Source organism: Octopus bimaculoides, chromosome 13, assembly GCF_001194135.2.
Source record: "Octopus bimaculoides isolate UCB-OBI-ISO-001 chromosome 13, ASM119413v2, whole genome shotgun sequence".
In the NCBI taxonomy this organism is placed as follows: Eukaryota; Metazoa; Mollusca; class Cephalopoda; order Octopoda; family Octopodidae; genus Octopus; species Octopus bimaculoides.
This window is the reverse complement of record NC_068993.1, coordinates 13326195-13340090: the sequence shown is the minus strand read 5'-3', so window position 1 is coordinate 13340090 and position 13896 is coordinate 13326195. Positions and strand designations below refer to the sequence as shown.

At 34.5% G+C, this 13896-nt stretch overlaps 1 protein-coding gene across 1 annotated transcript in view; it reads right to left on the bottom strand.

Moving 5' to 3' along the window:
* The window catches only part of LOC106873667 (uncharacterized), a 127806-nt gene extending 126546 nt beyond the window's left edge, over window positions 1-1260 (bottom strand). The window contains exon 1 of the mRNA XM_014921120.2: window positions 1194-1260. The gene's annotated coding sequence lies outside the window, so the exon portion shown is untranslated. The remainder of the gene's footprint in view (window positions 1-1193) is intronic.
* Window positions 1261-13896: the final 12636 nt, after the last annotated feature.

The window sequence follows — 13896 nt, the reverse complement described above, 5'->3', positions numbered from 1 at the left end:
ATATATATATTTCCTGCTCTTGAAAAAAACAATCTAATGAAACTTATACGTATGAAAGCCAGATCATGTTCCCACGTAATTAAACAGATCACAAATTCTCATTAGCAAAATATTCGTATTAACGTTCATAATCGCGATCAGAATACGAAATCACTCTTCTTGATTCGATTAGAAGATCGACTATGACTATTTTTTTTTTCTCTTTAGCTTGGTACAATAACTTTCTTGTTTCTGTTTAGTTCTCAAGAAAATCTCGAACCCATTTCGTGAAAGAAATGATGATAAAGGCACGTTATGCTACAGGCAGCGAGAGATCATTGCAATGATTACAAACCTGATAAAATCGTCATCGTCCGACATGAATTTGCTTAACATTTAACAGCTTCAATATATAACATGTTTGAAACGAAATCTAGCTGTTAACTATTCACCCATCTGTCCATCTGTATATAAGTATGTAAATATATATGTGTCTGTACTATACAGTGACATATACACGCTGTATAGTCGATAGTGTACAATGATGGTTCCTTTTCTTCTATAGTGTTTATATCTTCCATCACCAAGTTCTGAGGTATTTCGGCTGTAACACTTACTAAACTCTGATATTATAACACGAAAACAAGTAAATTGAGCATGGTGTTCATGTATGAATGTATGCCTGTATGTATGTATAATATTTGATACATGCGTTAATATACATTACTGCAATATATATATATATATATATATATATATATATATATATATATATAATGTTTGCATGAGTATGATTGTGTGCGAGTCTGTGTGTCAGTCCCTCAAAATATGCGCTGACACTTCCACAAGATGTACGCAGTATACATCAAGCACATGTATATATATATAAATATACATACAAATAGTATGCATTTATGTGTATAGTTTTACATATGTGTGTGCGTAGCCATCAGTAGTTATATATATAGAACATTCACGTACTTATATGAATTAGTGAGAAACACTGAGTGTCCGTTACTTGTTTCAAAGGGAAATTAGTAGTACTGAAAAAAATGTAACATTTATATATTATGTGTGTTAGGGAAGAAAGGAAAAAAAGTGCATGCAAGGAAAGCTAAAAGAGGAAGAATAAATCATTGATAGAATATAAGATTTGATATGAACACAAAACAATGACATTGAAGTAATCTTAAGAAAAATAGCGTAACACTTACCACTTTTGTATTCAATAAGATTACTGGTCCGGTTGGTAAATACGATACACTGATAACAATTACGTGTTCTGTAAAAAAAGAAGAGAAAGAAAATGTTTTTTTAGATAAGGGAGATTAAAGAAACAAAAAATGTTGATTATGAAAAACTGTTAAGATTATCAAGCAAAGATGTTGCGCTGTGTGTGTACCATAATAAGAAACAGGTGAGCTGTTTAGTTGTTCTGACTGTTTTAAGAATCATTATCAAAGCCATGCTGGAGCACTACGTTTTTGGTGATTTTAGGGATGATTGTAAGTTTAGTTTTCTTTCCTTCCGTTCTTACACCATGTGGTAGAAGTAGGACACTTTGGCAATGACTTCCTGATTTCTTTGACGAGTACTATGATACTGGTGTAAAATTTTCAGGTGTGGGAGAAGCTGTGTGGTAAGTAGCTTGCTTACCAACCATATGGTTCCGGGTTCAGTCCCACTGCGTGGCACCTCGGGCAAGTGTCTTCTACTATAGCCTCGGGCCGACTAAAGCCTTGTGAGTGGATTTGGTAGACGGAAACTGAAAGAAGCCCGTCGTATATATGTATATATATATATATGTATGTGTGTATATGTTTGCGTGTCTGTGTTTGTCCCTCCAACATCGCTTGACAACCGATGGTGGTGTGTTTACCTAGCGGTTCGGCAAAAGAGACCGATAAAATAAGTACTAGGCTTCCAAAGAATAAGTCCTGCGGTCGATTTGCTCGACTAAAGGTGGTGCTCCAGCATGGCCACAGTCAAATGACTGAAACAAGTAAAAGGGTAAAGAGAGAGTAAAAGAGACATCACGGGTTTTGATATGCGTTTTTCGAAGACTATATAAAAAAGAAAGAAAGAAAGAAAGAAAGAAAACACCTATGTTAATTGGCTGGTATCGACTACGTTAAAAAGATTCAAATTTGACCTCGATAAGGTTTGAAATCGGTGCGCAGGTTTAACAATAGATTACAAGTTTTGTTAGTGGGCTGATAGACGTATGACAAAGTTATTGAATGCATGAATCCACTGAAAGACATTACCAACTAGAATAAACAAATTAAAAACAAACAAAAAACAAGAGGGAAAAAGAAAACAAAATAGCTTCCTTCCTTTGTGTATAAATGTAGAGCGAATCAGTACATCTCGCTTTAATACTCTTGGGAAATATTTGAAGCAAACGCGAAAAAAAAACGTATTAAAAGTACTTTGGTTAACGTTGATGTGTGTAGCGTATGTAACACAAATGTATATATTATGTATTATTATTATTATTATTTTTATTATTATTATTATTCACTGCTATGTGATGAGGGAGATAAAGATAAAGTGTCTTTAGCAGGAATAGTGAGTCACATTTGTTATTGTTTTCGCTACTACCGCTGCCGCCGCCACCGACGCAGTCGTCGTCGTTGTTAGGTCCTAAATCAGTGCGTATTGATTAGACATACGATCAAAGGCGCGAAAGCTGTGACCATCTCAGCCTTTGCATTACAGTCACTGAATTAGATGACCATAGGGCCACTTAATTCAATGACCGAGCAACGAGTGGCTGGCTGCTATGTTGCTATTTTTAGTAACATTCTCGTTGATGTTGACGTAGCTGTTGATTAGCAGCTAAATCAAATTTATAATCGTAGATATTTCATCCATGGATATCTCGCATATATTTTTATAACCAAATCTAACCGGATGCGCCCTTCATTTTTGTTGTTAATTTTCTGAAAACAGAATCGCGTTATTTGAGTAGTATTTGGCTAATCGGGTCAGCAAATAGTAACTCAACAAATTGTAGAGAGTAACAAAGAACACCTTAAACGAAATTTAGTAAATATATCAGGGAAAAAGGAAATCAATAAATGCTTTCAGTATTCTGGATCTCTTCTTAGTGAGTTCAAATCTTGGCACGGTCGTCAGCTTCGGCTTTTATCCTCCCAAGGTCGATAAGAAAAAGAAAGTACTTGTAAAATACTGAGCTCGACGGTATTGAATGATACCCCACCCCAGAAAATTGCTGGGTTTTTCGGCTAAATTAGTAAATTAGATAGAAAAGGAATTCTGCTAAGTTAAAGTTGGTTAAAGTTGCTTACTTGATGAAAATATGATTGAAGAAATAGAATAAAATTGTTTCGCCATATTGTATATGTGTGTATGTGAGTTTACATACATGGGCAAGTAAATTTAGATAGTTTCGGAAGTGTGGCCTCGTAGCGTCGTAAAAAATTATTATTAACATTTATTTCAACAATTTGTTAACACTGCTAATACCCGAGATCCATAGTAAACGTTAATAAAACCCTAAACTCCTGTATTCATACACTATCTATCTATCTATCTATATATATATATATATATATATATATATATATATATATATATATATATATATATCTGTCTGTCTATATCTCTATCATATATCATATATCATATATAGATAGATATACATGTATACATAGAAATGCCTATAATATATACATGTTGTATGTATGTATATATGTATGTATGCATGCATGTATGTATATATATATATATATGCATTATATATGCATACATATATGGCTGTATATATATATACAGCAATATATGTATGTCTGTTCTGTTGATAATATTTATATAATCAACACATTTAGAAATGTATGAGATAGGAATTTGGTAATTCCGACTTTAAAGCAACGTGCAATTCGATTACTATTTTAACAGCATTATTGGACTAAAGTCAACACGAATATATATTTGTGTGGTTCAAGTTTTACCGACTTCGGAGGAATGAAATTTACAATCGGAATTGTCAGAATATGAATTCATAAGTGAACAAACAGCGATGCGCAGAATTTTGTATTGAGTAAAGCATTCAAATTAAACTCTCTACCGATTGCGTCAACGCAAATGCTCTACAATATCTAGAAATAATGAAGTGTGACTCATACAAATCTATTATAGTTTAAAAAACAAAACGTACAATAACTGAATCAATATCGAACACAAAACCATCCTGATCCCAGCATTGAAATCAACAACACGTGTATTCACATGCATCATAGTTTTCAGCCTAGAGACAACACATGAATATAGTTAAGTACCAATTATTGATCTTTACACAGGCTGATGCATCCTGTGTGCATACAATGAATGGTTTTGTGCATACATGCAACACTATAACAAAGAGAATAAATGAATTCAGTGAAGCGTTTATGTATAAAAAAATGTGTACCCGTTCACTTCAGTTCATGTTTACATAAAGACTTCGACTTGTGTAACACGCGAGGAAATAGAGAAAAATGCTTACACGCTCGCAGCTTTGCTGGGCTATTTAGGCCTAATGATTTGTTGTGAGTAGCAGACCATATAATTAAGAATTAACTTCCCTAAGACAAAGCTCAACAACCTCAGGCTCGGGAGGAATATATTTTAACTGTTGCTCAGAAATATAAAAATAGCCAGTGTAGCATACACACATACACACTCATACACACGCAAACTCATAAACACATACAGAGTTTTAGGCATTCTTTCGTGAAGATTGGTAAAAATGCTATTCATTAATGGTGCATATACACCCACACACTCACAAAAGTACGCAAACATAAATGCATATGTATATATATTTGCATACACTTATGTATGTATGTATGTGTATCTCTAAATATTTGTATGCACATATTTATGTTTTGTATGAGTACGTGTGTATGTATATATATATATATATATATATATATATATATATAGTTGGAATTTACTAAAGAGCAAAAGACGAAGACAGGTGTACAAACAAGAAACATGTGTATTAGTTTAACGCTCGGGAAGGTGAGAAAGTCTTATACGTTTCGAGCCTACGCTCTTCAACAGAAAAGAACACGAGAAAATAAACAGAGAGAATAAAAAAAAAAAACTTTAGTGGCTAGCGGTCGATCATATACACACACGCACATTTAAAATTTTGTGTGTGTGAGTAACTTCCATGTTTGCGTGCATATGTACGCACAAATACACACACATACACGCACACACACACACACACACACACACACACACACACACATCTAGAAAATTCTGATTTGTAAATTACTTTTGAGATGTTTGAAAGCAGTGGGAGAAGTCTCACTACGACTACATGACTGAACTTTTTATTATCAAACAAATTACAGAGAAATAGATAAGCTGTTAATATGCAATGTTGGCAGTATCAATTTCTATGTTCCATCATTCAATTTCAAAATCTAGTTAATATCATCTCTAGCTGGAACCAGTAAAATAGTTAAAGAAGATCAGTAAAAGAAAATTAAGTGTAAGGAAGTTATCAGATTGTTGGTTATAACATCTTCGTACAAAGATTTCGTTTATTGTCATTTGCAGTTGCTTGGTACATACATTGAAATTCCAGTTCAATAGAGCTTAATTTGAAGTGTTATGATATAGAAGAAGATAACATAAATATATTAGTGATAACATTGGTTTAGAATGAAAGAATTATGTGTCAAGGTCAATGTCGTCGCTTTTACGAACGGAATCGAATCAAAACAACTATCATGTTTGATGTCATTCGTAAAATTGAAAGACTTGGAATGATTTGAAAATGATTAAATGAATGAAAAAAAAGATATTTTGGTAAATTATATTCGCTGCATGTGTCCTCGCATAAACTTTTGAAATATGAAGTAACTGAAGTGGGAAAGTAAGTGATGGAGGATGTCAGCATCGGAAGATTAATTAAAGTTGAAATTTTATGAAAGTGTATAAGATGGAGTAAAGGAAGGTAGATAGTGTATAGGAAAGGAAAATGTTTATTTAGATTTTCGATTGTTGGAGGGGTTGTACGATGTGTGGTGGGTTTCATTTGGGATGACTTATTATTGAATTCAAACTGACATGGATAGAAATATAATTTTAAAAGAAATGGAATTCAGAGAGGAACATATCGGAAAAATAACAGAAAAATGAGGTGTATATATATATATATATATATATTATATTATTTTGTTTGTCACGACATGCGTTCGTGTGCTGCGCTTAACAAGCTTTAATAAGCTTAAACTATGGAACAACATCGAGGACATAAACAAAATCGATAACATAGGGAAAATATTTTTGTGTTATGCTTTAAACAACCTGCACATTGCAACGAATTCGAAGACAACGACGAAACCTATTTATGAAGGTTCATAAGTGTATGCATCTGAATAGAAATGTATGTATGTGTATGCGATCTGGCAAGGCGGTGAGCTGGCAGAAACGTTAGCACGCCGGGCGAAATACTTAGCGGTATTTCGTGAGCCGTTAGGTTCTGTGTTCAAATTGCGCCGAGGTCGACTTTCCCTTTCATCCTTTCGGGTTCGATAAATTAAGTACCAGTTACGCACTTGGGCCGATGTAATCGACTTAATCCCTTTGTCTCTCCTTGTTTGTCTCCCCTGTGTTTAGCCCCTTGTGGGGAATAAAAAAGAAATGTATATGTGTGTGTATGAGTGTGTGTGTTTGTGCGCGCGTGTAATGTACACGTGTCTTGCAAATATATATATAGTACAAGGTAGAGAAAAGTTAAATGAATTATAGAACAATGAAAACGTAAGCTATCGGAGAAGATTAATAAAAGACATTTAGATGATAACGTGAAACTAGCAACAATGGGAATATTGCTCACATTGAATATGATAATATCGACCAATATGATCTTGATGATGATGATGACGATGATGAGGAGGATATGGTTGATGATGATGACGAAGTTCACGTTTCTATTTATATTACTGTCATCTTTACTGTTGGTTAAGCCCTGTTCACAGTCGCTTGTACAAACCAGTGTACACATTCGCTTGTTCAAAAGCTTTGATCGGCCAGAGGGTATCGTAGACGACAATTGCCCATGGTTTCACACAGTCGGACTGAACCCGGAACTACGTGGTTGACAAGCAAGCTACTTACCACACAGCCACTCCATATATGATGGACATTCTGCCGAACGACCTGCACAAATGATTCGTTTATAGTGATCAAATATTCGTGCCGCATATTAGCCCACTCTCTCCACCAAATCGACATTGTCTGAACGGGTGCACGGTGTGCCACGCATCAGGTTTCGAAATGATCGCAAGGCAACGAGAGATGAAGTGTATTGCTCTCCAATTGGATAAGCTCGCCACAACAAACATACTTGCTCACATTGTTCCGCAGAGGTACTGTCGCCAGAAAAGCGTGCTGCTTTGGGCGAAATTCGTAACAGTAGAGCTACATCAAATACTAGTAAATCTCCCAGACATCACTCGTAATATATATATATATATATAAAAAAAGGCAGAAAAGAAACAGACAAATGTATTACGAGAAATAGAAAAATAGAAATGTCAAACAAAAAGTTTGAAGGAAAAGACAATATGTACACATATCTGTATTATTATTATATTATTATTATTATTATTATTACTATTACTATTATTATTGTTATTATCATTATTATTATTATTGTTATTATTATTATAATCATCATCATTATTATTATTATTATTATTATTATTATTATTATTATCATCATTATTGTTATTTTTATCATTATTATCATTATTGTTATTATTATTATCATCATCATCATCATCATCAGTAGTAGCAGTAGTATTTGCGGTGGGGGGAGGGTGATGGTAGTGGTGGTGGTGATAATAACTACAGAAGTACACTTGTCACCTTCGTTACGATTTCTTCGAATTCCAACGTAGGCACAGTTATAACTATGTTATGATAATATAAACGCTAATGCTGGGTATCATTATCATTATTAATATAATTTGTGACGGCAGTAGCAGTAATTTATCAACGACATAATCATCATCACCATTATTATTATTATTATTATTATTATTATTATTATTATTATTATTATGTGGATGATGTCGGTAATAAAAGAAATGGTAGCAATAAATACGATTTTTTTCCAATAATGGATTTCCATTTCAAAATATAAATAGTAAAATTATTTTTTTTTCTTCCTGTAAAATTTTGTTTAAAGTTGTTGCTTGGTATGATGCAAATTTGTAGAATTTGAAGAAGACGAACGAGCGAAAATTGAAGTTCAGTGAGCTGTATTTCCTTAGAAATTATAAAACAAAACAACTATAATAACAACAACAACAACAAAAGCTTTTTTTAAAATGAAGCTGATATGATATAATATGATTTGACGACATCCCATAAAAAATAAGGTGATATTGCAAAGAAAATCAAAAATGAAAATTGTAAATCATATCAAATAGTGTGACGGATTGGAAACGAAACAAAAATTCGATGTTTGTGTTAAAATCCTGCGGTTACTTTACTTTAATGCATTTTTATGCTTCCAACTGAGTTTGAATTTTTTTTTATTGATTATATCACTCCTACACACAGATGCACCTCACACAAATCGATAGAATCATAGTAACATACATATATACACTCACTCTTGAATAGAAAATTACCTTCACTATCCAGCGTTAATGTCATCGTTTATATGTACTATTTATTAATATTATTTGTTCTCTAGCTGGATCGTTAGCACGTCGGACAAAATGCTTAGCGGCATTAGGTCCGTCTTCACACGTTCTGTGTTTAAATTCCACTGAGGTCGACTTTAACTTTCATCGTTTCGGAGTCGATAAAATAAGTACCGGTTGAACACTGGGGTCAATATAATCGACTTACTCCCTTCCTCGAAACTGCTGGCCTTGTGTCGAAATTTGAAATCATTACTCTTATTGTTGTTGTTGTTGTTGCAGAATGGATACAAAAATAGTGGAGACGAAGGCATGACCATTGCTGGTTAGATTGATCCTTGATCTGTGAGATTTTTGATTGGACCTAGATGGAGGTTCTTGTCTATCGGGTGGGGGAGACTTATCCCCAATTGTTCAAATATCCCCTTATCTTTTTATGTAACCTCTACACACACACACATACACACACATTGCAAACTGTTCTTGAAATGTCCTGATTTCCATGTGACAAAAACAAGAGACCGTCATTATCACGATTATTATTAGTTTATTGTTATTATTGAGTGAGAGAGTAGTGCATGCCATCAAAGTGGCACTGGGGTAAAATATACGAAGCCCAGTATACCCATCATGACTACCCACCTGATAAGGGTACACCAGGTGACATGGTGATCTCATATCAAGACAAATAGCGCATGACCTTGCAGGTGGGGCCCAGTTAGAATTTTCTTCAGGTCGAGTAGCCCATCCCGCTCAAAAGGTCCCTGAATAAGGTTTGTTTAAGGATGTTGAGCAAAACACCCACGTTTCCAAAGGTGAATTATTCAAACCCCAAAGAATTCCTCTCAACACATGGTCATGATGCTCTCCCCTACTTCTGCTCATGATCAGAGATGCACATATCGTCAACCACTAAGGGACATGCTCAACTGGTTAAGGTCAAACACCTGACAAGAAAATCTGTGGTATTAAGCAGAATATTTGCTATAGCCCAGCTTTCATACCAAGACAAAACAACGTACATGATAATACTTCTAATCAATTAAGATCAGAAACCATGAGAGCCACTGCCTGGTATTGTTATTATTATTATTATTATTATTATTATTGTTATTATTATGATTATTATTATTATTATTATTGTTATTATCATCATCATCATTATTATTATTATTTCCAAGTTTTTTTTTAAGAGCTATGAGTTAAGAGGTCAAGTCTCTTCGATAAAAGAAAAAGTGAAAAAAATGTCCAGGATTGCAAAAATACACAAAACTTCAATTGAAATCCACTGAAAAAGTAAAGCTGTTAATTCTCCTTCGATGAATAACAAAATAAAAATGAAATAAAGGCCAATCAACAGTGAATGAAAAGTAATCTAGATGGAGTTTTGTCTAGACTGACCACATAATAACCACCAAACTAAAATAAAGACCAAAAAAAATGGATGGATATAAAAAATAACAAAAACACTTTACTGACAGCTGACGGCGATGTTGACGAAAAAAGTCTGTCACCCCAGAAGACGACGGGGTGAGTGGAGGAGATGGTGATGATGATGATGACGATGGGGATGATGATAACGATGACGACAGCTACAACAGCCAAAAAGAAAATGATGACAATGACGTTAACGGTGAAAAAGAATATCACTGCTGTCGATGAGGATGATGATGATGATGATTACGTTGATGATGTTGCTAATGATGACAATTAAGATGATGTTGATAATGAAGGTGATAAAAATTATAGCAATGGCAACGGTGATGAAAGCTGAATACGATGCTACTCTTGATGACGACGATGATGATGACGATGACGATGACGATGACGCGACAACGGTGTTCGTAGTGGCAGTGATGATGACAGTAATAGTCATCATGATGATGATGATGTAGTGGCATGGTGGTGATCACGAACATGATCCTGATAATCTCGTTGATCTTCATGAAACATTAAAAAACGATTACATCGAAAATAAGCTAGGAAGGCGACACTGGTTTATTTACTGTCCAACGGGAAAAAAAGGTATGTCTTGTAATGCAGTAGTAGTAGTAGTAGTGTACAGACCCCCCTCCCTTCTTCGGTCATGACTGACCATGGGATTACACTTAGAATGTTCCCCTCCGAAGCACAATTACCGGCAAGGTTGTTTATGGAAGAACAGCAGTCGCTCATGCATACCGAACTCTCCTCTCCATACCACTGATGTTATCCAAGAGAAAGGCAAAGGCCGATACAGTTTGGCACCAGTGACGTCCCAACTCATTTCTAGCAGCTGAGTGAACTGGAGCAACGTAAAATAAATTGTCTTGCTCAAAAACAGAACATACAGCCCAGTCCGGGAATCGAACTCACTACCTCATGAGTGTGAGTCGCATCATCCAGCTATGTCCTTTCACAAATATCATTTATTGTTACCCAAGAATTTCCATTTTCTTTTCACCACAACCTGACCACATATAGGCACAGAAGTGGCTGTGTGGTAAGTAGCTTGCTTACCTACCACATCGTTCCGGGTTCAGTTCCATTGTGTGGCACCTTGGGCAAGTGTCTTCTAGTATAGCTTCGGGCTGACCAAAGCCTTGTGAGTGGATTTGGTAGACGGAAACCGAAAGAAGCTCGCCGTATATATGTATATGTATATATATATATATATATATATATATATATATATATATATATATATATATATATATATATATATATATATATATGTGTGTGTATGTGTTTGTGTGTATGTGTTTGTACCCCCAACATCGCTTTACAACCGATGCTGGTGTGTTTACGTCCCCGTAACTTAGCGGTTCGGCAAAATTCACCGATAGAATAAGTACTAGGCTTACAAAGAATAAGTCCTGGGGTCGATTTGCTCGACTAAAGGCGGTGCTCCAGCATGGCCGCAGTAAAATGACTGAAACAAGTAACGACCGGGTACATGCTATCTTCGTATTACCCACGAAGTCAACATAACAAAACATAGTTCGATGCGCCATGTATAAGTCTATGTCTCCATATTTTTCACTTTTTATTTGTGTCATGCTGGGGCACCATACGTTTGGGTTTCTTTCTTATATATATTTCTGCTTATTTTTACGTGTCCTTATACATGTTTCATATTATTTGCGCTTCAAATTTTGTTTCTTATTTGCTTCTCAGTTATTCTGTTTCTCTTTTCTTATTCATTTCTTTAAATTAATCAATCGTTTTATTTTATCATTGCGTTGATCTTTACATATCATTTCGTCATTATCATTAATATGAATACTTGTTAAGTGTTTTATTTTTATTACATCAATATTAATGCACATTTTTATTCTTCTTATTCGTAAACCACCATTAATATTACCAACGTCATTACATGTACTTATGCCTCACTTTCGTCCACATCACTATCATCATCGTTGTCGTCTCTCATACTACTACTTCTACTACTCCTATTATTACTACTACTAATACTACTACTATCATTATTATTATTATCTTGTATGTTCGTGTACTAATTGAAGGATTTGAAAAGCATTGCGGTAATACTTCTTTTGGCAGACAGTCTGTCAAGGAATTCTTTTAGACACTGCTCTTAAAACTTTAAGATTTGCAATCCAGACGCAAACATTTTAGAGATGAACAACATTCCTGGCAAGCAATTGATCTGAAAATGAAGGGAAGAAATCAATAATTCGATGGAATATACTTATACTTATTTATGTAGTCTACGTATTTGAATATTCGTCTCATGCGCCATCTACATAGATAGTAACAATTGAAAACAACACACAACGGGATACGTGGAAATATATATATAGCATATTCCGCCTCTATATACAGACACAAACAATAATATATATATATATATATATATATATATATTCTCTGCTGGCGCAGTCTTGACTAGTCCAACGACCTTGCCCTTCTGTAAATGCTACTAAGATCAAACATTGTCGTCTAAAACGGCTTTCTGTCGTTGGGATGTTTTGAAAGAGGGTTTGCCCTGTTCAGTCTGAGCCGCCTAATTTAACCTTGCACGCATTGATAGACTTACAAAGACCATTAGACTCCCGACGGAACTGGTCTTCGAGACATTGAACCGCGCAATCCCCCAATAACAAGTATGTACCACTAGCATCGGGTCTTTGCAATTTCATTATCTCATACCACCTGTCTCATTCCGCATGTTCTGCAGAGGATACTACTTGAAGTATAGTGCATGTGTGGCTTGGAGCCAAGTTGCGATTCACCGCATATAGCCCTATATACTAGCGTGTTATATATACTAACGTGTTGTATATACTAGCGTGTTAATCGTGAAAATTATTCGTTCTTTATAATCGGTAGTGTGATATCCGTTTTAATGTTAGTACTGTATTGGGCATCCAATAAAGCCTCCATCATTAATTGTCTAATTCGGGTGTGGGTTATGCAGTTCGAATATATATGTTATCTACATCATCGTAGTCTCCTCTTCTGGATGAGGTAATGTTGGCTGATGTTACTGCCACTTTATAGCAGATTTTAACACAGAAAATACAATTTTTGACTATTAGATTTATAAGTCATCAGTCTAGTTTTTAAATTTTGTTTCCGATAACTAAATGTTATCTGTGTGCCTATTTTATTTTTGCTTTCTGTTTCCAGTATTTCTTTAATTGTGATTGTCTATTTGCGTGCAGAACAATTTATAGAATGGATATATTCTTTAATAATGCATTACTTTGTGTCATGTAGTTTTATGTAATTAATTTTTATTGTTGTTCCTAATTTACAAACGCTCGCCCTTATGTATCCATCGACCGAATCCTGGTTAGTACATTAAAATACTTTTCTTCATTATACAAACACACACACACACACACACACACACACACACACACACACGCACACAAATATATATACATATATACATATTATTGTAATTAGGACTGTTCTTATGTAGTGATATGAATATTAGTGCACTATCTGTGTAACGCAACGTCTTTGCTTATACACATGCATGCATAATTTTACGTATTCCTACAATTAATTTACACCAGTATCACGATATTTACTTAAATTAAACAAAACAATTCTAGGCAATTTGACTAAACACATATAATAGTATAATTCATTGTAAACACATCTATAAAAATGTTTATCCGTGTGTAGATCTGCCTGCATTTCTCATTGTCTATGCTTGTATCAGTGAATTTCTCAGCATGTGAATGCATCTGTTTATATATACACACACATATATATATATACA